A 23,194-nucleotide genomic window follows, 5' to 3' on the forward strand; every position below is an offset into this window, starting at 1 on the left:
GTCAACTTTGTGTGTGTGTGTGTGTGTGTGTGTGTTGTTGTTGTTTAGTCGTGTCTGACTCTTCGTGACCCTATGGACCAGAGCATGCCAGGCACTCCTGTCTTCCACTGCTTCCCGCAGTTTGGTCAAACTCATACTGGTAGCTTCGAGAATACTGTCCAACCATCTCATCCTCTGTCATCCTCTTCCCCTTGTGCCCTCAATCTTTCCCAACATCAGGGTTTTTTCCAGGGAGTCTTCTCTTCCCATGAGGTGGCCAAAGTATTGGAGCCTCAGCTTCAGGATCTGTCCTTCCAGTGAGCACTCAGGGCTGATTTCCTTAAGAATGGATAGGTTTGATCTTCCTGCAGTCCATGGGACTCTCAAGAGTCTCCTCCAGCACCATAATTCAAAAGCATCAATTCTTCGGCGATCAGCCTTCTTTATGGTCCAGCTCTCACTTCCGTACATCACTACTGGGAAAACCACAGCTTTAACTATACGGACCTTTGTTGGTAAGGTGATGTGTAGTAATATGTAAATAAAGTAATGAAGACATGACATCTTAATCGATATGCATATGGATGTATATTCTACAATGCATTCATTATAACTTAAAGGCAGAAAGAACTTCTGTGAAAGAAAGGTAGTTTTCTTTTTTTAGTTACCACATTTTAAAAAGGTGATATTCTTCATGTGGCTGATACTTTGAGAATTGAGGTTTTATAGTTTTGCCTTTTCATATGTGGCATACTGTGATTAATGTTAGGTTTTTGAGCATTTAAGCTTTGTGTGCTGTACATATTGTGATTGAATACTGTACTATTTGTTGCATTCAATTTCTTATGTTGGGTATTTGGCTTTCTTCAGTGTATAATTTTATCTCTGCTTTTAAACACATTTCCCCTTGATAGATAGTTTCCTTGATGTACAAACCCACCCATGCACCTTCCTTTCCCATAACTACTTATTAACTGAATGTGTCGTAAAAGAATTCAGGTAATTTATATGCAGTTCTTTTATTTGTCATATAGCCATCTGAAGTATTTATGTTATTCTAATACTTTGCCTCAAACCAAACATCTATCTTTGTGAAATATATTTGCTTTTAGTGGGTCACAGCTAAAGGGAATTTGCAAAGCAATTTATATTAACCTGGGTTGCCTTTGATCAATATGGAGCTATGAAGCCACACAATTTGTCCTTGCACTTAAAATAGCTGTAAGCCATTTAGAGTTGGAAAGTAACACAGAGATGCAACCATAACAACAGGTGAGGCAAACAGAAGCTATGCATAAAATTCGTTGTGGAGCTTCACATTAGGGAGAAATATTTTTCATTTAACAAAAGTGAATGATGGTCAACTCAATAAATTATATGCAGGAGAAGCCAAACAGCATGGTAGCTAGCCTACCTGCAAGTATATTATGACTGAAAATTCTTAGGATGGTTTTGCTTTTTATTTTGAAAGAGATTCATGATGAGAGACAAATGACTTATTTGCTCAGGTAATTGGTTTCACAAGGAACATGGAAACTATTTGCAGCAATAACACAAAACAAAACAATAAAAATGTATCTTTGCTCAGCTCCATGCCACACAATGACAACATAAAGATCAACCCCTTTGTCTGCAAAAGAGGTCACAATAGCCAATAGCAATTAGCAGCATTGGTTTGTGACCTGCACATAAATTAGATAGCTCAGGGTAGCGGCTGTGCACTAATGATATATTGTCTGCAGTATTTAAGTGTGCTGAAATAATACCCTCTCTCTCTTCCCAGGTTAGCGTTCCCTTTGAAATTTACACAGCTCTCATTTACTCTGGAGGTTTCTAAATACTTTCCCCACACAGCCAGTTATCCTGTGTAAGAACTCCTGGAATAACTTAAAACTCTGCTTTGCTTACACATTTGAATCAGAAGCTTTCCTGAGCTGAAAAGGTGCAAAATCAGGTGCAAAAAAAAAAGGTGCAAAATCTTTGTCAATCTGGGGTAATTGGCAATATAAAACAGTAGCATGATTATTATGCCTAGAATGCAAATGGTTGTAGAAACATGATAACCTCTGTAAGTGGCCCATGAAAGGAGGGATGCACAGATCATAACATTTCTAGTTCATGTCATTTTGTTTCTGTTCATTCATGTCTACCCCATTTTGTTTATGATGTAATGTGCTGTTTTTTTAAAAATAAAATAAAACCCACAAAAAAAAATCCATTTAGATACATATTCATTGCTAAAAGTGTGTTTTATCTTAAAGATGCATTTCAAAGCACATTTTTGTACATTTTCAAGCAGAGAACTGTATTATAAAATTTGGAGGCCTGTAAAATCTGAAGGATCATTATGTTTGCCTTCTGTACATCTGTCTGGAAAGTGTCGACCAGGGTTAATTTGCATCACAATTCACAGAAATCAGAGTGACGAAAAAAGCCCAAAACACATAAAAAAGGTAAAGGTACCCCTGCCCATACGGGCCAGTCTTGACAGACTCTAGGGTTGTGCGCCCATCTCACTCAAAGAGGCCGAGGGCCAGTGCTGTCCGCAGACACTTCTGGGTCAAGTGGCCAGCGTGACATCGCTGCTCTGGCGAGCCAGAGCCGCACACGGAAACACCGTTTACCTTCCCGCTGGTAAGCGGTCCCTATTTATCTACTTGCACCCGGAGGTGCTTTCGAACTGCTAGGTTGGCAGGCGCTGGGACCGAACAGCGGGAGCGCACCCCGCCGTGGGGATTCGAACCGCCGACCTTTCGATCTGCAAGCCCTAGGCGCTGAGGCTTTAACCCACAGCGCCACCTTATTTGTATATGTGCATGGCTAGTGCAAAATACAGCAACTAAGGAAGCTCAGTTGTGCATCCTTACCACACTCACATGATGCTGTGTTAAAGGAATTGCACTGGCTGCTGATTAGCTACTGAGCAGAGTTTAAGGTTTTGTTGCTAATGTTTGGGGTTCTGGACATCTTAGGACCAGGCTATCTGAGAGAACACCTCCTTCTGTACAATCCAGTCCATTCACTGAAATCACTGGAGGAAGCTGTTCTCATCCCACCATGCCTGGAGATCTGACTACCTGAGGAAGGGCCTTCTCCGCAGAGGCCCCCATACTATGGAGCAGCCTTTCCCAAGAGAAAGAGCAAGGCACTTACAGTAATGCTGGTCCACTGACTGACTGATATATCCTTATTCATGAGATCATTCACAAACATTAGCTTTTAGTACTGGTTTTATTAGAATTTTCAGATATATGTGGGTATTTGTGGCTTGGTTTTGTCTTTAGTAATTTATTGTCTTCTGCATTCCATCCTTGTTAATTTATATGAAAGGCGATCTATGGATATTTTAATGAACATATAAAATACTGCTGTTTCAGGATGGCAACTTGGGTCTAATTCAAGATCACAGATCATACATCAGAGAAAGAAAGAGGCTTCATATCACTGCTCTTTACAACAGCATGGATTCAAAAATCTACAGAAAGGATTTCTGGTCATTCAACAGGGCCTTCTTGACCCCCTTCCTCCTACAGTCTCTTATTTCCTTCCCCAATAGGTTGTTCCTAAGAAGTAGAGGATTTGGCATTGGGAATCCAGGGTGGAATTGGCAGAAATCATGCATACTTTCTGCTCCTGCAAGGCACTCTTTGGAGTCCATATTTTTCAGTGGAGGCAGCAGCTGACACATTCATCTATAAGGTCCTAGCTGACTGAGCTCTTAGCAATGGGAACGTAAATGATGCACATACGTATATGAATCAGCCCTACAGCAACAGCTACTAAAACCCTTGATCATGAAACCATGATTTAAATCTAGAGAAATTAATTAATACCAGACATATCCAGCACACTGCATCTGGCACCAAGAAAGAGAAAGACAGGCAGAAAATGATTTAACAATGAAACTCTAGTTCCTGTAGATGCCACTTTGGTTCAAAGTCTCAACATTTTTCATAGGAAGCAGATTTATTATTTCCAACTCTGTATGCTCCTTAATCACATTATCTTGAAAGAGGCAGAATTCCTTCATTTTTCATAAGCTGTTTACAGTATATATATATATATATTTAGAGAGAGAGAGAGAGAAATACACCACAACCTGAGGAACCAGTAGGAACTATAATGTGCACAAGACTTTGCCATCTGCAATACTGACAGATTCACAGAACTGTCCCAGTACTACAGTTACCACCGATCTTACTGTGTTTCATAGGAGCCAACTTCTAGGATCGGAGGTCTCTTCACCACCACCCCAATAAAATATTTGAGGAGGCCAGGGCCTCACAAAAGTTGATTGCCATTCAAATGGTGTGTGTGCACCACATCTTGTGATCAATTATGCGGGGCGAGGCTTACCTGTCCCCCCCAGTATTTTATTCAAGTTGGCACCCTTTCTGTGTTTGTCTATATGCACATAAAACTTTTGCATCACTATAGCAGATATCTAATTGCATCTGCTAGGGCAGGGGTCAGCAACCTTTTTCAGCCGTGGGCTGGTCCACCATTCCCTCAGACCACATGGTGGGCCAGACTATATTTTGGAAAAAAAATTGAATGAATTCCTATGCCCCACAAATAACCCAGAGATTCATTTTAAATGAAAGCACGCATTCTACTCATGTAAAAACACCAGGCAGGCCCCACAAATCACCCATCAATGCATTTTAAATAAAAGGACACATTCTACTCATGTAAAAATATGCTGATTCCCAGACCATCCGCAGGCCGGGTTTAGAAGGTGATTAGGCCGCATCAGGCCCCCAGGCCTTAGGTTGCCTACCCCTGTGCTAGTGGATCAAACTTATGTTTCTGAAACAGGATTTCTGCTTTCTTTCTTACCCCCAGCATGTGTTGCCAAATCTGCTCTAGAAGGTCTTATTATGGACTGATATGGCATTCACCAATCACCAACAGCAGCACCAGGTTGCCATGACAGCTCAGGATTTACCAGAGGAGGGATGGCTCAGCAGAAGCCACAGCCTTCAATTGTCTGTCACCTTTTCACTTTTCCAGGCCAAGCCAACCCACAACACCATAAATCCCTTTGTCTGTGATCTGGGCAACCTTGGCTTCTCCCTTTCCCTCCAGCAATTCCACTCTCCCACGCACATAATTCACACCTCACTGTGTCAAGGTCAAAACTACTTCTGGGTAAACTATGCAGTTCTGTCACCACCAGCAGCAGTAAGATATTACAAATACTGTAAGTTAGAATTCATCACCACAGAGATACCAAAGATCTTAAGAGCATACTTCAATTAACATATATATATATATATATATATATTCAAAGTCCTTTTAAGACCATCAATTTCATAAAATGCTATTAGTTTTCAGGTATAAAATGATGGTGAAATAAACTGGCATTAGTCAGATGTAGCTTGTAACAGAAATGGCTCACCAACAGGTAATCACAACAGTGCCTATGTGGATGACGTGTTTAAATTAAATTATAACAGAAATGGAAGATTGCTGCTTTTTACCAAAGTTCTGCTGTAAATCAAGATGAGGAGTTTACAGAACCACAGAATACTATGCTTAGAAAGTACTTGAGAGATCTGATGAAGTTCCAGCTCTTTCCTTGAAAGTGGAGCATCTTAAATCTAATGCATCTTTGACAGCTGCCTGATAGACTCTCCTCAAATGTGGAAGGCAGGCATGGGAGCCTATAAAGCAGCTTTGGAGTGTCCACTAAGGTTTACTGGACATCACATTAATCTTACTTTGTCTATACAATTTTCCTTTAATACTTTGGTTCTAGGATATATTTAGGATTCAGTGGCTTCCCTCAGTTCTGTTCTGAGAATGGACACAGAAATGGCAATATAGAACAAGGTGGTAGGAAACTATTCTAGCCACCCAGGATGCTCTGTAACTAACTGCAAGGTGGCCATCATTGAGCAGACAAACTTCTAAGGGAGACTGCAACATGAAAACATTGAACTACAATACACAAGAGGCTCAGCACTATCACTTCTGGACTAAATCAGCATTATGGATTTTAAAATTCCACTATATGTATTAATTGGCTTCTAAATGCCAGGATTTGTGAATGGCCGGTGCTAAGAAGGTAATTATCACTGTCTATACATTTTGGCATTTCCTTTCCTTCTGACATTTCCTTCCACTATTGACAAACACCCACACACGTGTAAAGAGAATGAAAACAAGTAATGTACCTGCAAATCAGGATAGCACTTCATGCATCTGATGAAAGACTGTAATGAATTAAAGTTTATGCCTTAATAAATTCGTTAAGGTGCCACAAGTCTCTTCTTTGTTTTCGTTGCAAGAGACCAAAACAACTACACATCTGGAAATTGTGGCATCAGTTTGTGAGATTAAAGGGATGGGGAGAAAATGCAAGATATAAAAGTAATAATAAATATTCCAGAAATGTATCTCATGAACAGTAACTGGTTCCAATGTGTTGTGCTCTGTTTCAAGAAACATATCTGTTATGGAAGAGCCTCAGTATTTGGGATGGAATTTGGGAGTGGCAGATTCCATAAGCATTGCTAGTTATTTTCCATTGTTATGGGCATTTCCTAAATATGACTATTATTTAGGAAATGCCCATAACAATGGACAATAACTAGCGATGCTTATGGAATCTGCCACTCCCAAATTCCATAATTCCATAATGATTATAATAAATCCTCAATGAATGAATCGCCTTCTAAACCATCATTGCAAGGTGATTTACACTGAATATAATTAAAAGCAGTTAAAAAAACAAATACAACAAATACATGTAAAGCAAGACTAAAACCATACAAGGGTAGACACTTGTGGTAAAGACCCCTTTTTATCCAGCAAGGATGGGCTCAATGACAGTGAAGAGGTCAATACCCTCAAGCCTAATAGTGTCACCAGTCTCCCACTTTGAGTTATGGATAGGCAAAACGTTGGAGCTCAGTCTGTGATTTGGGAATCTTATGGTAGGTGAAAGACTTAACCCACATTGTCATTTGACAGATGTTTGCTGGTTTGTTTCAGCACTGGGACTCATGTAGAAACATAGAAACATAGGAAGCTGACTTGTCTTATACAGAGTCATACCATTGGCTCATCTAGCCTGGTAATGTCTACTATGATGGGCAGTGTAATTATTAGCTCTTATGAAGTCAAATACTGTATAACAGCTGCCCAAACTAAGTATTGTAAATAAAAAGCATCAAAAACACCAGGTGCACTATATGACTGAACTATTAGTATATATTGACATTATGTAACTTCAATAATAATGCCACTAAGCTTCTACCCATTAAGCGGTTAAAATTATCTTGTGAATGTATGTTATATAAACTGCCATTAAATGCTCGCAAGTATTCTGCAAAGAGGATGAAATTGTCAGCAATCAAACCCTGGCAGAACAGTGTCGTTTTTATTTTATTTTATTTGGGAAGAAAAGGTTTATTTTTGCTGAGTACCTGAGCCCAGGGCTGAGTACTGCCAGCAGAGATTGCAGTGGTGGGATTTGATTTTTATTTGGTTGCATGAATTATATTTATAGTTATCTAGTTTTATCTGGTTTTTATATTAAAGCTCCACTAATTACAACAATTGACTTAATTCTACCAGTAATTAACATTAAAATAACTCAGCATTTTTATTTCATGGGTTAGTTTCACAGTACAGCTGGATAACAACAATAATCCATGAAAAATTATGTCTGGGCTTTGATAGCAAGTTGTGCCTGTTCAATGGTCAATTCCCAATCTCTCCCATGGTAGATTTTATGCCTGCACAGTAGATATCTGGTTGTCTGAGCTTTCGAAGTACCATCCTATAGCAGGTTAGAAACACAGTGTGCTCCAGATACCACGTTAATAAGCATTATGCTAGTTTGCAAAATTAGTACAGTATATTGGATCTATACTTAGTCATATGTCTAGCAAAGACCCACTCTACTCTAAATCATGACTAAACTAACACTGATTTTCCTGCAAACAACTCATCAATTTCAATGAAAGTTTATCTTTAAAAAATGTAAAGAAATAATGTGTGGATTCATCACATATAGCACATTGCCTCCAAGTAGGATAGAAATATAAACTGTAAAATATTATCATCAGCAACAACAACAATGGCACTTAGGTCTTCTGCACAGCAATGAGATATATCGAATCAATGTTAACAAACAACTTAGCTACATACAACACTTTCAACCAGTCCAGTATTCTTTTTTCCTAAAACAAGAAAGCTAAAAGGTATGCTATGTTGGTGATTGACACATTTATAAACAAGCAGGGTGCATTCTGTTGTTGTTCTTGCCTGCATGAGTAACTACAATCACTATTATGGATTGTTCCTAGTTTGAGAGCTCTGTCCATATTAAGTAGGTAAATTTAACAGAGCTCTAGAAAGAACAATTCAGCAGAATAAGAAGAATAAAGGGTGGAGTTTGGCCCTCTTTTTATGGGGAGGATACAATTGTGTGTCCGAAGAAACTTCTGTGTTTAGTTTTAAATACAGGAGGCAAAGAGCAATCCTTACTATCCTTCAAGAATAAAGCTACAAACAAGGGCAGATTACCTTGTAGAAATATAGGTCAACATCCTGTTGTATCAGTTTAGCCCTACAATGGATGTTCTGCACAAGTGAACTCATATTTCCTCTCCTCTCCCTGCAACTCCTTGTACATACCTAGATCTGCTCCAGAGGGTTGAAGGACCCTCTGGGGGAGGATGTGGGGAAGGGAGGAGAAGAGGAAGGGGAAGTCCCACTACATGTCTACAAACATGATATTGCCCATAATGTTTAGTGGGTAAGATAAAGGTTGGTCTTCTTTGGTGAAGCTCAAGGATAGATGTTTTCTATATTACTTGTTTTAAAAACTGAAACTGCTGTGCCATTCAATAATAGGAACAATGTGCATATTAGCTACGGTGGTTACACTCTGCTTCCATGGTCAGAGTCAGTAATGCTTCTGAATACCAGTTGCTGGAAACCACACAAGGGGAGAGTGCTCTTATGCTTGGGTTCTGCTTGTGGGTTTTCCCACAGGCATGGGGTTGGCCACTATGAGCTAAGGTTGCTGGACCAGATGGGCTATTGGCCGGATCCAGCAGGCTCCTCATAGGTTCTTACATGACCCAACAGCCATTGAAAAAGATGGTTACAACAAACTTTTAATATCCTATTTTGCCAGCAGTGGTAAATGGCTAGACTGACTATAGTGTACCAAGTGAGAAGGTGGAAGTCTTATGGAGATGGGTAATTCTGCAAATGTGCAGAGTACTTCTATGTAGACAATGCAGGCTTCCCGTATCTACTTTGAATATCTGCTCTGGAAAGAAGCCTCTCTATGATTCATTGTCCTGTGCCATTTTGTAGCCACCTTCTGTCACCTTCTCAGTTTGCTGCAAACTAATAGTTCCCCACCCTTTTTACCACAATCCATTATTACAGTCTCCTGAAATTTAATCTGCCATTTAGTCCTTGGAAAATGGAACAGAACAGAGTGATTAATTGTTGTTTTTACAGCAATATCACCATCTCATCCTCATTCTACCCTTTGGATGAGGCATAGGTAGTCGTCTGTGCAAAAGTTGAGAGATTCAAGGACAGTTTTTGAACACAAAGTGCTCTCAGCTCCATTTTCCTGCGTTAAAAAAACTCTTCAAATCTGTCTCATAATGAAGGACTTTTATTGTTTTAAACTGGTGTTTTAATGCAAAGATTGCATTTTCAAAATAAATATCATTTTAAAGTACGGTAGTTCAAAGGCACCTTTGGGTAATTTTCTATGTAAATGTAAAGTTACATATACGTGCTTTATCTTCATTATTCCATCTAAACCTTTTCATTTATACTCCTCCCACAAAAGATTTATTTCCCCATGATCTCTGAAGCTCTTTAGTTACCAAGGAGATCTGTTCCTTTGTCAGCTGTGAAATACGGCCTTTGATATTTTATTGATCTGGTGTAAACCTGCCAACATCCCTATACAGCATGAAAGAAACTTATATTTCAACATAATCTAATGGAACATCAATAAAATAAAATCCAACCTTTCTCTAGTTACTCTCAAAATGAACTATTTGCATAATTCATTTCATCGTGAAAGTCCTTAAAACAACATTATTTTACTGAATTTCTATGCAAGGACTTTTAATATCTGCATAGAAATGTGTTTCATGCTTCACTGGGATGATATTATATGTTTGAAATGTGAAGCACTAAATTTACACTGAGATTAACATGTTCCACAAAAGAGAAATATGGGTGGCTATTGACTAAATACTTGAGCCACTGAAGTCTCCAACATAGGTCTTACACCTCTAGCTTCATATGACTTTTGCAGTTCATGGAACTTAATTTAGTTCCAAAACTACTGCAGCTATCTGAACTAATTTTCCAGTCTTCTGTAAATGTGAACCAGCTCTAAGAGTATACCCCTCCCCCATCCACCCCACAGTTTAGAAATATCTGTAGGAGGTGAACTTATTTTTGAGAACAAGAACTGCTCTTGTGCTACAGTGACTTAATTCCGCTGCTCCACTGGGATCACAAAAACTATATTTGCAATTGCTGAGCTACATGCTCAGGAAATTCATATTCTAGAGTTGTACCTGGGGTATTTGGATTCAGACTGCACATAAGAAACCGTATTTTTGAAGGTTAAAAAAAAGCTAGCACTTGATAGAAACAAGGTTCTACTAAATCACACCAGTCCAAAGAGTGAAATGGTAGGTTGATAATTATACCCTTCCTAGTACAGTCATACCTTGGTTTTGGAACAGCTTAGTCCCAGAACGCTTTGGCTCCCAAACACCGCAAAACCAGAAGTGACTGTTCCGCTTTGCTAACTATTTTTGGAAGCCGAACATCCAACAGGGCTTCCACGGCTTCCAAGGAAGCTCCTGCAGCCAATCAGATGCTTTGGTTTTCGAATGGACTTCCGGAACTGATTCTGTTCAACTTCCAAGGTACGACTGTATTTTGCTGTTGTTTTTTTATAATGTATCAGACCTTCATACCCCACATGCATAGATGCTCAGAGCAAATAATAACTTTATGGACTGCTTCATTAGCATCAACAGAAAGTAATGCACAAAGTGGTCTGCATTAGTATCCGACCACGGCATCAACTCCCCTCAATTATGTTTTTTGGGAGGAGGGTCTATAAAGAGACACCAGTTTCAAATAAATGTGAAGCAGTCCAGCTCCTAGAATCCTAGAATGGAAGGGACCACAAGGATCATCGAGTCCAACCTCCTGCAATGCAGGAATCTTTTGCCCAACGTGGGGCTCCAAAGAAAACTCTAAGGAGTAAACCCTCTCTAAGACGGTTGGATGGCACATTGTTCTCCTCCTTCTGGCAAGTCCTGCAGCCAAGCAGGTGCCAAACATATTGCTCTGCATTCCTTTGGACCACATCAGTGAGGCTGAGAGTGGGGTCTTGTTGTCTGGGAAGCCCAGGATCTCCATATGCACTGCCCAGGCTTGCATCCCAGAGAGGTCACTTTGGTGCTGCTAATGCAGCAAAATCAGTGCAGGATGGAGCAGTTACAAATCAGCTTTCTCTGCAGCCACAGCAGGTGCTGTGATTCTCCAGCAGTTTAACTTCACCCCTGGAGGTGCACTCCACTGTCTCTTGAGACAGATGGATGCCAACAAACCACTTAATATTCTGAAAATCTTTAAGCAGTGTGCACAACATAAAAACAGTAAACAATCTCACTAAAACAACAAGAACATAAAAACAGTTTTTAAAAAAAGCATATTAAAACATAGCAGGGATTCGGGGAACTCATACAGATAAAAACAGGGGGGGGGGGCTGGTCTTACGGCCCAGCCAAAAAGATACGTCTGTACAAAATGTCTGAAGCAACTGAGGGTTTCTGCTTCTTGTATTGTGTCAAATTTATGATCCTGACCCTGGCATGAAACATTCTGCTGAGTTAGTTTGCCCTTGTTCTTTCTATTACTTTATCATGCTGCTATTCATAAAAATGGGATTTTATAGGTATAATACAATATTTCTACGTATTAGAGATGAACAGATTTTTCCTACCAGTTGCACTGTTGTTATGTGGCTTTGCTCTCCCAAATCTTCACTGTCTTCTTCCTAATTTAACATGGGGAATGTCTGAACTTAAATCCTGGGAATGGTGCATGGCAGATTTTGGAACTGCACCACTTTCCTTATTATGCATAAAATATTACACTAGTTTTCACTTATGCCCAGGGCTTTTTTTCAGCCAGAACTCACCAGAACGCCATAGCATTCGTGGTGAGTTCTGGCACCTATTTTTCTAGAAAAAATAGCACCAATTATACATAACGAACAAGGAATACCAGATGCTACATGGAATTCCAACAGGACAATCCCTATGGTCCAACGGAGCCACAAAGGGCTTGTCTACACTTCTGCTTGTTCTGCGCCTAGAAAGCATGGGTCTGAGATGTTTTGTGTTCTCCCCACAGTTTCCCCCTGGAAAACACACCCTTTAATGCCAAATTAGACCATATGGCAGTCTGTGGATAACCCGATTGCTGTTTGGTCTGATTTAAGAGTAAACCCCAGGTTTTCCCAGGGGAAAATGGTGGGGCAAACAGAGGTGGGGTCTAGCTGGTGTACCGTAGCCACAATCCTACACCAAATCTAACAGAAATGACATAAGGTTCCTCTGAGGAAAATTTCCTAGGAGGAGGGTTCAGCTCTGACTGTGGTGTATGATTTTACACACACAACACTAATAGCATGGCACATACCACTGGGACTGGCCTCTCCATCAGGGGAAGAAGATTTTGATGAGGGAAAGGAAAGGAAGGCACATTCATTTCCTTTCAAGGAAGAAAGGAAACCAAAGCATACAGGATCTACAGGAAGCAAAATGATGGCACCCCATTTATTTGTGGCACCCCTTTCCTTCCTTTTTCTGCCATTCCCATCCCCTCCCCCATTTTTATTTGCTGCCTGAAATTGGGTCACAGAATCTCCAGCCTTGTCTTAGGACATGAGATCTTTGGAACAAGCCTGTCCCTGTACATCTGGCATACACTGGGGATAGCAACGTGTTGCAAGCCAAGCAACAGGGCAAACCCTTCCACCTCCATTTTCCAGCCAGGATAAAGATAAAGATAAAAAGATAAAGATAAAGATAGTACTTTATTTATACCCTGCCCATCTGGCTGGGTTTCCCCAGCCACTCTGGGCGGCTTCCAACAAAATATTTAAATACAATAGTCCGTCAAACATTAAAAGCTTCCCTAAACAGGGCTGCCTTCAGATGTCATCTAAAAGTCTGATAGTTGTTTTTCTCTTTGACATCTGGTGGGAGAGCGTTCCACAGGACGGGTGCCACTACTAAGAAGGCCCTCTGCCTGGTTCCCTGTAACTTGACTTCTTGCAGCGAGGGAACTGCCAGAAGGCCCTCGGCGCTGGACCTCAGTGTGGGTAGTTTCCAAGGATACACAAATTACTGTGCCTAGTGGCTAGATGAAACTGTTCTCCAAACCATATCCCTGCAAAGGACACAGGTTACCCAAGAATATGATACTTATTACCCTGTGTAGTGCTGATCACTCACTGAAAATATACAATGATTCATTTTAATAAACCAGGTGTAGGCCCAAGCAAAATAGACACATCTTGCTGAATATACACACTGCCTACTATGTGAAAGGTAGAGTGCTATTTAAATAAGAGCAGGTTGTGGAACCACTTGTTTCCTATTTCATGTCTGCTAATGGCAAAATATTATTTAATTTCTCCTCATATTCTCAGTGAGAATATACTTTCCTTTTTAAATATCACAATTCCCAGTTTCCAAACGGTTCAATATAAAGAATAATAAGACGGTGCGATGTTGGAAATAAGGAACTTTCATAGCTTTGTAAACAAGGAAATCACACCTCCAAACAAAAACATTAAGGCATAAATTCCAGAAAAGTAAGTTTTCACCTCCATTAGACGAAACAGCACTGCCATTAATGCCTGCACTTTTCCCCCCAACAAAACACTAAAAATATTAAAACACATGGATATTACCAAGACAAATGTAAGCACTTTTAAAATGCTTTTGTTTCAGTGGGAGAAATTCAAGAATGCACTTAAACCCTTCCATTGAAATCAATGGGACTTAAGGATAACCCTGACTTGATCACCTCCATTCAAAAAGGCTAAAAAGTGAAACTTGAGAAAGCTCATTGTTAATAGGAGGCAAAAGTTTAACTGAACTTCACAACACATCACCTTGCTGCTAACACAGAAGAGAACACAGAGCACACAGAAAGAACATTCCCTTACCTCAGAAGTCTTTAATGGGTCGGAACAATTTGGATTGTCTCTTGCCCTTTTTCTATGCACAACCATAAAATTTTAAAAGAGCTCTTTGCCAGTCTCCACTGCACCAGATAAAAATAAAATGCACAGGCTAGAGCATTTGACAAATGGAGGTACCAATGCAATCCCTCACCCTAATTTATTGCCAGACAACTTGTCACTTTCTCCCTCTCTTTTCTTATTGGATCCTTCTTGGAATGTGAGCCAGCTCACATTCACATCAGCCTAAAGCAGCAGAAATAGCAAAACAGTCTCACAGGTCTTTAAAAAAATGTTTCATATGACAACAGTTCACATAATCATTTGCCATCCAGAAAAATAGCTCCTTCTGAAAAATTCACCAGGGCATTAATTTACTAGTGCAGCAGGCTCTGTTTATTTAGAATTTGTGGTCCTCATGTATAGGACTGCCATAGGCCTTCTTAAATTATCAGTCTTAAACACGGATTAAATCTACTTTCATGCAATAAATGGAAAACAGCCCCTTATGATACTCCTTTCCCAGTGTGCATGAAATAAATTGCAGCCTATGACTAGGTTGTAATATTCAAAAGAGGAGTCCAGCCAGTAAACGTGAGTATATAGGAACTGAACTTATACTAGGCTGAACTCACATCCAGAGAATATATATGCTCTAATAGCAGTGACGTGAGGCTTACTACACAGTTTTGCAGCTGCTCTTTCAGGCACACCAATCAAGTGGTTCCAATGGCAAGGCTTGTTACTCATTAGTGAAATTCTTCAGCAACGCAGTGTGTGAGTGTGTGTACAAGTGCGTGCATACACTCATGTGTGCATACATTTTTAATCTGAAACTTTTTGTTCCTTACAGGAAGTAAATTTTCACCAGCAAACTCTGCAGATTCATAATTAACTGAGTATTAGCAGCAAACATTTTCTACAGATTTCTGTCTCTGAAATATCATTTTCATCCTTTGCATAAAATAACAGTGTTGCAGTGCTATAGAATGTACTTTTTGGCTCAGTGAAACTTGAGGCCTCTTTAGTAATGCAAGTTGCCTAATGTTCAAGGAGGAAAACACACGAGAAGCAAATCCTCACTGACATTGTGCAATCACTTCCAAGAAAGTAATTTCTCTTTTCTCTCAATATAGCTGCAAAATCTGAAGCCAAATAAGTTTGAGACATGCATGTGCCTGGAAGTTACACAGAACATTAATCTTAACCTTCTTGTTATTATCTAGTACTCTCATTCATTTGCTGTGCCAAATTAATACTGTTTCTAAAATATCAAGTAAAGAAGCAAGATGATACCCATACCCCATTGCAAACAAACATCCGATTCCACTTAAATGAAGAATTTAGTGCAATACTGAAGAAACGATCAAGTCTAGGATTGCTTCTCTGTATATTAAGCTTCCATGGCTATGAACGCCCAATAACCAAAAAGCATGTCTCAAAGGTATACTTTTGCTCACAAAAAAATATTGCTTTGGGATAGTCATATCAAACATTCTCATTTACAGTCTCATTTCGTTTCAGCACTAAAATAGAGAGGTACAGGAGGGGAGGGTGAGAGAAAGAATGAGGGAAGGGGGAGAGAAAGAGAGAGGAAAAAATGAATGAGAGCTCTGCAGTGCTGTTACAATTTTAAGAAGCAAAATGAAGAAGGAAAACCTGGAAAGACATTTGAATCCTTTGTGGCCCCTGACACAACACTATTCATTCCATAGAATGCTACAACAGGTGACGTTGTGACGAATGCAACTTTGTAAAGCAGTTATTGGTTAAATTTCATCCAGACCTGGGCTATGCAGAAATCTGTAATCTTGCCAAACGATTCTTTGAAGAATGTCTTCAGCGCTCAAAAAGACCAGCAAATAAACATCCAGTAAAAGAGTAGGGTAAGTAGCTGACAACTTTAACCTTTCCTCCCCGCTCCCAATAAACCGGTAGATAAATAAATAAATAGACAGACAAGCAGACAGACTGTTCCCTGTTTGCTCAAGATGCTTCTCCTTCCAACATTCAATTTGAATGAGCCAGTGCAAATGCACTGCTCATCCTCTCATGAGGCCAGGATGCATTTATGTGAAACATGAGGAGAATGCCTAATGCTGAAACATACTCTCTGCATCTTCAATGAGATTTCATTACAAGGCTCTCTTTTCACTTCACTAGCACATACTATGGTACCCTGCAAGTAGTCTCTATCTTTCCTAGTCATTCATTGCAGATGCAGGAAAATGTCACTTTCAGATATTGTTAACTATACCCTCTGCAAACACCAAGCAACTACCATTCCCAGCACCCTTAACAAACCACATTTTCCAGGATACTTTCGGGGAAGCCATGTGCTTTAAATGTATGGTGTGAATGTGACCTATCTTCACAAGAAGATGTGCATAAACACACATGCATTGCTGCGTGTTTTTAGGGCACTGAAATATCCTGTAAATTATCAAGGGAACCGGGCAACTTTGGTCATGCTCAGAGCAGACCCATTGAAATCAACATTACGTCTCTGGAGCCAATTGATTTCAATGGGTCTACTCTGAGTATGACTTAGCTGGTTATCACCCATTGTAATATGAATTATGTGTATATATGTTAGAGCTGAGCACAAGAATGTGGGGGGGGGGGACCCTGGATAATCTCAGGCAGAAACAAGTAAAGTGTCACCGGCTTTAGTAATACATTGATTGCAACAAATGCCTTTTTTGGAAGGTTCAGGGCAAAGTGACATAGTTACACAAGAAATTCGCAGTCAAATCCTGAAGCCATACATGACAACCAACATTCCCTTTCAATGCTTGATCTGTGTGGTTTTTGTCACAGCTACTACGCATAACAACATGTGCCCAATAGTTAAGTTCTGACCTTTACATACATACATACATATCCCTATTGTTCATTTATTTACTTACATACTTTATATTTTCAACATGAATTTATGTTCCCATGAAATAAATAATAATAATAATAATAATAATAATAATAATAATAATAATAATAATGGTGATTATGCTTTTAATCATTATTAATACAAAAACACGACAACAAACTAAAGCACCTACAGCCCATTCAAACAGATGGTAAAACCAAACTCTCCAAGTTCAGAAAGCCTACACTGGCAGTTCCTAAAAATAATTAGTTTTGGACAGAGCTCTGGTAATTAGTTGTTTCATCACTATTTTTCCTGGTATTTATTAGGAAAGTAAGAAAAACTAAATTATTAATACACTATTAAAATCATTTAAAGTGAATGATATGGTCTACTTACTTTCAATTAAATAAAACAACCTGATTGTTTTCTCCAACTTGGCAATTTTAACAGAAACTGAAAATTAACATACAGGGCAGTGAATTCTTTGGTTAGGAATGCAGATTCACTATGAAATGGAGGGGGAAATAAGAAATCCAGAAATTAAGCCTAAGTTTTTGTTTGCGATAAACAAAAAAAATAATGTTTGATGTTTTGTTATGTCAGGCCTCATCATGGGACTGAAACTGCCTTGGTCGCACTGGTCGATTATCTCCGGCAGGCTAGGGACAAAGATGAGAGCTGTTTCCTAGTTCTGCTGGATCTCTCTGTGGCTTTTGATACCTTTGACCATAACATCCTTCTGGACCGTCTTGAGGGGCAGGGAGCTGGGGTCACTGTTATACAGTGGTCCTGCTCCTTTCTCCTGGACAATGTCCAGGAAGTGGGGGGGGGGGAGATGAGTGTTCAGACCCCTGGGCTCTCACTTGTGGAGTGCCTTGGGGTTCCGTCCTCTCCCTCATGCTTTTTAATATCTATATAAAGCCGCTGGGAGAGATCATCAGGGGGTTTGGGCTGGGTGTTCATCAATATGTGGATGATACCCAGCTCTACCTCTCTTTTAAATCAGAACCAGTGAAGGCAGTGAAGGTCCTGTGTGAGTGTCTGGAGGCGGTTGGAGGATGGATGGCAGCTAACAGATTGAGGTTGAATCCTGACAAGACAGAAGTACTGTTCTTGGGGGACAGGGAGCAGGCTGGTGTGGAGGACTCCCTGGTCTTGAATGGGGTAGCTATGCCCCTGAAGGACCAGGTGCGCAGCCTGGGAGTCATTTTGGACTCAGCTGTCCATAGAGATGCAGGTTAATTCTGTCTCCAGGGCAGCTGTCTACTAGCTCCATCTGGTACACAGGCTGAGACCCTACCTGCCTGCGACTGACCCGCCAGTGTGGTGCATGCTCTAGTTATCTCCCGCTTGGACTACTGCAGTGCGCTCTACGTGGGGCTACCTTTGAAGGTGACTCGGAAACTGCAATTAATCCAGAATGCGACAACTAGACTGGGACTGGGAGTGGCCGCCAAGACCATAGAACACCGGTCCTCAGAGATCTGCAATGGCTCCCAGTACGTTTCCGAGCTAGCACAATTCAAAGTCTTGGTGCTGACCTTTAAAGCCCTAAATGGCCTCAGTCCTGTATACCTAAAGGAGCATCTCCATCCCCATCCTTCAGCCCGGACACTGAAGTCCAGCTCTGAGGGCCTTCTGGTGGTTCCCGCCCTGCGATAAGTGAGGTTACAGGGAACCAGGCAGAGGGCCTTCTTGGTAGTGGTGCCCTCCCTGTGGAATGCCCTCCCAGCAGGTATCAAGGCGATAAGCAATTATCTTACTTTTAAAAGGCATCTGAAGGCATCTGAAGGCATTGTGTTTTTAATATTTGATTGGGAGCCACCCAGAGTGGCTGGGGAAACCCAGCCAGATGGATGGGGTATAAATAAATTATTATTATTATTATTATTGTTGTTGTTGTTGTTGTTGTTGTTGTTGTTATTATTATGTTTTTATATGTGTTGGAAGCTACCCAGAGTGACTGGGGCAACCCATCCAGATGGGTGGGGTACAATAGAATTAGTAAAATTATGAGGAGCTATTTGGGAAGGTCGCCTGTGATGTGCCATTCTGATGGCATTTACTATGCATGTGTAAGAAGATGAAATGTGCTGAAGATCTAATTGTTGCTAAAATCTATCATTGCAGAGAACATTGAGAACTGCAGAGGACTTTCACAGCCCCCGTTGGAGAAGGGGAAAATGTAGGTTAGGGTGATTGCTTAGAAGCATTTCATAATCACAGTATTTTCTACCTGAAGAAATATTTATTCATACCCACTTCCCCTATAATGGAAAACCTGTTGACCGAGACCATTTATTGCTGCCTTTATAGTGTCTGGTACTAGACCCTTATTTAGCAGCAGCATAGAATGGTGACTAATTCCACAAGTTGTAGGGACACCTTGAGGATAACTCTCTTATTTTCATCGACCAGAAGCCTGCAGGCAACATTTATTCCATTTTAGCACAATCACAGCACAGTGCCTGACATTTGAAGCACATAATTTTTTCTTATTTTATTATCTGACTTCAGGTTTTCTAAACTACTTCCTCTGAAGGAAAAGATTACACATATGGAACAGGCGCAGGCACTATAAAAAATATGGAAACATGTTGACCTTTGGAAGTTCCATAAACTCATGTGATTTTGACTCTGGTTAGGGGAGAGATTTCATGCAAAGTGTTAAAGGTAAGTTTCAGGGAAAGACTTCATTATCATTGCGTCCACCTGCCACTAGAGTGAAAGAGAGAGCCTATTTTTTTATTGCAAGAAAGTGGGCCTACAATTTATCCTTATAGCAGCCTTCCTTAATATGGTGCCCTCAAGCTGTTTTGGATTTCTGGGATAGCTCAGTTGGTAGATTAATATCAGGGTCGTGGGGTTGAGCCCCAAAAGAGTCTTACATTGCAGGGTGATGACTCTCGTGCTTCCTTCCAACTCTACAATTCTATGATTCTATCAGCATTCCTGTCAAGATACGACAGGAAACAACCAGAGACATTTTTGTTCCAACAAGCTATTCACAGTTAGATAACTATTTATCTGCACTGGGTCTACACTTTGTTTTGTTTGTAAATTCATCATCATGTTATTTTATATGCTGTTTTTAATCGTATATGGTACACTGCCTTGGGATATATGTGGAAGGCAATTAATAAACACCACCATGGATAATAATAATAATAATAATAATAATAATAATCAGCCCCAACCACCATGGGGTTAATGGGATTTCAGATCCAAAACATCTTGAGACTCCAGCTTGAGGACGGCTTGTTTATAGCAATATTTAGGCTACAGCTTAAACTGGATATGTGGGCATCTTAGAAAAGTAAGTCATTTTCATGGAATTTAATTGTGGCACAGGATCTTAATCCACCTGAACAAATTGACCCAAATATAATATAATCAGCTTTTTTTGCCACCTCCCATTCTTATTTTCTTTTTAAAAAATGATTCTGATCCCTGGCCATAAATGTAAAGCATAGCAATGTTGAAAACTGAATGAATTGGTATCCATGTCTACTCAGAAATAAGCCTGAACAAGTTCCATGTAGTTTAATGCCCAACAAGCAAGTTATCAGATGGCAAACTAATTCTTGATCAGTGTACTCTGATCATTTCTTCTACTCCTTTCCAAGCCTCAGTCCTTTTCTTTGATATTATTTACAGGGCCAGATACAGTGGTACCTCAGGTTACATACACTTCAGGTTACATAAGCTTCAGGTTACAGACTCCGCTAACCCAGAAATAGTGCTTCAGGTTAAGAACTTTGCTTCAGGATGAGAACAGAAATCATGCTCCGGCGGCGCGGCAGCAGCAGGAGGCCCCATTAGCTAAAGTGGTGCTTCAGGTTAAGAACAGTTTCAGGTTAAGAACGGACCTCCAGAACGAATTAACTACTTAACCCAAGGTACCACTGTATCATAAAACAGTAATTATTGTCCAAGGGTGAACATCAATGACTGCACAATATAAGTAGTTATTAAAGAGAAAAGGAGCCTGTATTAAAGTTATTTTATTTCTACAAAATAATAATACTAATAATAATAATATGCACAGTTCTTTAGAGTTCTTATACAAACTTTCCCAAAAACCGTGCTACATTGAACATGCCTCTAAAATGCAAGTTGAAGTTTCCAGTAACAGCATATTCCATAGAACATATCCCAAATTCTTCACAGTCTTCATTTAATTTGTATACTATGCCTTTCCTTTTCCTTTTTAGATCATTTTATCCTTTCCAGGTTGCCTTCCCATTATTAGGGATGTGAATTCTGTATGAAGCTGGATATGGGGGAGGGTTGTGTGCATCTACTTTATACAGTTGCTCTCGTACCACTGCTTCCCTCCAATGGCCCAGAACTGACAGAGTCGGTCCAAGTTTATAAAAGCTTGCCCACTGCCATAGTTCATTACCTTGGGCACGGTGTAAAGCAAGAAAAGGGACTTTAAAAGACTTACCAACCGACGTACTGAAATCTGTATTGATTTAGACATCAAGCAAGGAAGAAATTAAATACAGATCTGCAGCTAAAATGCTGCAACCCCACAGCAAACATTAATATATATATATTTATAGTTATACTTTTCATTTTACAACAAATACAAAACATAGATTTAAATTATTCCACACATCATATTTTGACACTCCTCCTCCCCTTTCTGTGGTTTCTTATATTTATACTACTTTTTTACTGCATTTCCAAGTTAATTTATTTTTTTATCCCTAGTAATCAATATATGTTTTCTGTTACTGCATGTTTTTACTTTAATCCTGCTAATGTCTTAATTTGTTTACAATAATTTTGTAAATATTCAATAAAAGGTTTCCATTCTATATTAAAAAGTTTATCGTCTTGGTTTCCTATTCTTCCAGTAAATTTCACCATTTCTGAGTATTCTAATAGCTTCTGTTGCCATTTTCTTCTTTGGTCAACATTTTCTTCTTTCCATCTTTGGGCAAAAATCACTCGAGCGGCGATGGTCACATAAATAAATATTTATATTTCTTAGGTAACTCTAATCCACATAATTCCCACAGCAAACATGGTGGAAATTGAGATCCGTCTCCAGTCTACATAGAATAGCAGGGTAGTGCTCCTTTCAGTATAGAGACTTTGCTAATTATGAGACACATTGCTAATGGGAAGTGCGGAAAATAATTCTTCCACTGTCTGTCCCTTTGCTAATCTTCCAAATTGCTGCAATCAATTGACTGGTGCAAGAAAAAAAACACCATTGTGCTGCTGAAATATTATTCAACAATCCCACAAGCTCATCAGTGAGGGAAGGAACGGCCTGGGTCTAGCCATCCCCCCTCCCTTTCAATTGGCAATTAAGCCCACAAATGAGAGAAATAGTTATGTGCTGAAAGTAGGCTTTACTGACAAAAGAATAGTACAGGTAACATTCCTCAGGTCCCCCTTAATATCTGATGTATAGATGGATATGACGGCATGGGGACAGCTGCTGAGACTTTACCAGGCCAGGAACCTTTTGACATTCTTTGACAACATGGCCCAATGCGTACCATCTCAGTTCCCTCTGGACTGGGGCAACTGCATTGTTATGACTCCATGGATAACATGGAGTCTTCTACTTCCTGATTAGAAGATTATTCTCTTCCTTGGAGAATAGAAGTCTTCCATTACAAGCGGCTGCTATTTCCACAAGAATGTCCTTTTAACATTAGTAGCTCTGTTCTGGCAGCTCCATCAATTTAGATGACCAATGCATTACTCCAGTATAGTTTCAGTTACTCCTAAGTGTTCAAAGCACACCAAGCTCTCTAGATTAACAGGCTTTGGGTTCTTAAAACTGAGGGTCTTGGGATCAAGCCAAGCAGGAACAAGGTGGGAAGATTTTATGAATGCTCATCTTTGGCCAAGAGTATAGAGAAACTCAATAATAAGCCAAGTTGCCTGCGCCAATCCGTATGCATTATGTATCCCTCAAGGACCCCAAAGATCGGATTTAACTGCAAGGGGCTTCTCCTCACTTGCCAGAGTCCCCTCCCCACACATAAATTCTAGGGATTTGTTCTGACTGCGTGATTTGCAGTATGTGTGAATTATATTCATGC

General features: G+C 39.9%; 1 protein-coding gene across 3 annotated transcripts in view; it reads right to left on the reverse strand.

Annotated features, from left to right (window-relative positions):
* FRMPD4 (FERM and PDZ domain containing 4) overlaps window positions 1-23,194 on the reverse strand; it is a 205,979-nt gene that overhangs the window by 106,832 nt on the left and 75,953 nt on the right. Inside the window, exon 1 of one of the 3 annotated variants that reach the window (XM_083437429.1) lies at window positions 16,041-16,256. The exons of the other annotated variants lie outside the window; for them this stretch is intronic. The gene's annotated coding sequence lies outside the window, so the exon portion shown is untranslated. Of the gene's footprint in view, window positions 1-16,040; window positions 16,257-23,194 lie in introns of those variants that run through there. 3 annotated transcript variants of the gene reach the window in all.

Source organism: Podarcis tiliguerta (genome assembly GCF_965153285.1).
Source record: "Podarcis tiliguerta genome assembly, chromosome: 4".
NCBI lineage: Eukaryota > Metazoa > Chordata > Lepidosauria > Squamata > Lacertidae > Podarcis > Podarcis tiliguerta.